Source organism: Phascolarctos cinereus, unplaced genomic scaffold (genome assembly GCF_003287225.1).
Source record: "Phascolarctos cinereus isolate Bilbo 61053 unplaced genomic scaffold, phaCin_HiC Scaffold_4;HRSCAF=312, whole genome shotgun sequence".
Taxonomy (NCBI): Eukaryota; Metazoa; Chordata; class Mammalia; order Diprotodontia; family Phascolarctidae; genus Phascolarctos; species Phascolarctos cinereus.
The window spans coordinates 174,537,653-174,540,531 of record NW_027555847.1 but is presented as its reverse complement, the minus strand read 5'-3'; the positions used below and the strand labels follow the sequence as shown (position 1 = coordinate 174,540,531).

General features: G+C 43.9%; 1 pseudogene; it reads left to right on the top strand.

Annotated features, from left to right (window-relative positions):
* Positions 1 to 482: 482 nt before the first annotated feature.
* LOC110218864 (cyclin-dependent kinase 11B-like) lies at positions 483 to 2,659 on the top strand (annotated as a pseudogene).
* The last annotated feature ends 220 nt before the right edge of the window (positions 2,660 to 2,879 follow it).

The window sequence follows — 2,879 nt, the reverse complement described above, 5'->3', positions numbered from 1 at the left end:
AATATTAGATGACAATTTACAACTCTTTCTTTGGGAGGCTGAATAACTTTCTGACTTCTGAAGTTCTTCTGAGCCTTTGGTAGGAAATACCACACCCACACAACTCAAGTTCACCTCTCTATTCTACCTGGTCTGACTACAAGGGAAGAGGAGCAGAAATTTTAGAGCTTAGATAGACATTCAAGCCCTAAAAGCTCTCCCCCACACCCTAAAATGTAGAATTTAGGGGAAACATGTTTAGGTAGAAGGAAAACACCACAGGTGCTAAAGACTAGAATATTTATTAAAAATGGATAACTTTAATGTTCAAAATTTCATATGAGAAAGTTTTTAAAACTTAGATGGAAAGCTCAAATGTGACATCATGAGGTCATGCCAAGTGGGAAATGACACATCTTTCCTGCACTCAGTGCTTCTCCTCCTCAGTCTCTGGGTGGGCAGCAGCTGTGGTGGTGGTAGATGCAGTGTGTGTCTTAACCCAAATGGGTGATGAAAAGGTTCTTGGAAAGTGAAAAACTTTAGATGAAATGCTTCAGGAAAAGATGAGGAGGAAGAAACAATAAGAGAAGGCAGAAGTAAACCACACTAAAATTCTGGTGATGGAGATTTCCTTGAAGAAGGGAAGCTGAGAGGTCACCCCATGGAGATAACAATCAGGAATTCACCTGATAGGAAGGCAGATTCTGTGGAATATAAAAGTGAAGAAGGTGACTCCTTGACCATCAAACCACCCCAGCCAATGTCACATAAGGAAAAAAGCTCATCACAGGAAAGATGACAAAAGGAAAGAGAGGGGTAGGCCCCACAGTCATTGGGCACAATGAAGCATGGCAGGGTGAAAGAAAGAGTGAGAACATGAGCTGTGAAAAAGGCATTGGGAGGAGCAGTATAAAGCTTGGTGGGAATGGGAAAGGCAGAAAGGAGGAGATGGCATGAGGATATTCCAGGAGGAAGAGGGATCACCTTGAACAGCTGGCGCTAAAGTGAGAACAGAAGGAAGGATGAGGGAGCAGCAGGAGGAAGAAGGAACAGAAGAATGAGAGAGAGTGAGAAGAGACCCAGAGAACAAAAGGCCAGAAGAGAAGTTTCTGCTCATCACAGAAGTTCGAGAAGATTATAGAGTCAAAGTAAAAGGAAGTCACAGACATTAAAGCCCCTTATGCCAGCAACCAGGGATTTGAGCAAGAGCATGGCAAGAAACCAAAGAGAGAAACTGGAAGAGAGAATCCCCTTTCTGACTTACAAGATATCAGGGACAGCAAGAAGAAGACCAGGTCATCTGAGTCCGCAGCAGCAGCAGCAGCAGCAGCAGTGAAGAATCAGAAGAGCAAGAAGAAGAGGACACAGGCAGTAAATTCTGAGGAAGTATCTCATCAGTCTGCTGAAGAAGTGAGTTAAGAAGAAGACAAGAGAAAGGAAACCATATGTTAGTTGTTACAGAGTCAAGTTTGACTGAGATATGAGAGAGTGTGAGTGAGAGAGTGAGAGTGAGAGAGAGAAGAGAAAGAAAAAGAAGTAGGAGAGGGGATGCTGCAATCCAACACCATGATGGAAGGAGATTACATCCCAACTCTCCAGCCTTATCTCCCATTGAGCTGTAGCAGGAGAGTCTGAACAGGAATGAAGAAGGCACATATGCTGTGGTGTATAAACCAAAGGATATAAAGATTGATGAAACTGTATCTCTGAAATGGTTGAAAATTAAAAAAGAAGGCTTCCTAGGTATCTACCTCAGGGAGATCAGTACCATCCTGAAAACTCAGCACCCAAACATCACTCAAATGGGTGATTCTGTTGGGCAGCAACATAGACAAGATGTCCATAGTGATGAATTATGTGGAGCATGACCTCAGGAGCCCCACGGAGACAATGAAGCAGTCCTTCCTGCCAGGGGAAGTGAAGACACTGATGATCTAGCTCCTGTGAAGGGTGAAGTATCTTCATGACAACTAGATCCTTTACCAGGACCTGAAAACCTCCAACCTGCTCCTCAGTGGACATTTTAAAAGTTGGTGATTTAAGGTTGGCCAAATAATATTGCTCCCCATTAAAAGCTTATATACTGGTAGTGGTGAAACCGTGGTATAGACCCCAGACCTACTACAAGGGGCCAAGGAATATTCCACTGTAATAGACATGTGGTTAGTAGACTATATATTTGCTGATTTGTTAACTTAAAAGCCCCTGTTTCCAGGGAAGCCAGAGATTGCCCAGATAATCAATGTTGTAAGGACCTGGGAACCCAAAGTGAGAAGTTTTGGCCTGGTCACAATGACATTCCAGTAATGACAAAAAAAAAGTTATTTTACAGACTATTCCCATGATAACTTGCAGAAAAGATTCGAGGCCCTCCACTCTGACCAAGTCTTCATTCTGAAGAACAAGTTCTTGATATACATCCTGGCAGGAGGAGCAATGCTGAAGATGGCCTGAAATATGAGTACTTCTGAGAAACCCTTCTTCCCTTTATTCCTTCCATGTTTCCCATATGGCCAGTCAAGGGAGAGCAGCACCAGCACCAACTTCCCCTCTAGCCTCTCAATCTACCCTCCAGAAGGAAGACTTGGTTATAACCATCTGGGTGACAATGATCTCAAAGATACCTGCTTCCATCTCACTACCATCAACAGGAGGTCCAGGGTTTAGCCTCAAGTTTTGAGCATACCAGAGCACAGAATAAAGCAAATCCTGACTGAGCTTCAGCCCAGCTGTGGCTGTGAACGTGTGGACAATAGAGTTTGGAAAGGCTAGAAGACATAAAATATACATAATACCTATTGGGCTCCTGCCCTCTCCTCAACTCTGGTTCCCTACCACCCCCTCCTCAGGGCAGCACCTTCTGTAGTGTGGTCCCCATCTGTTGCCCCAGCCTAAGCATT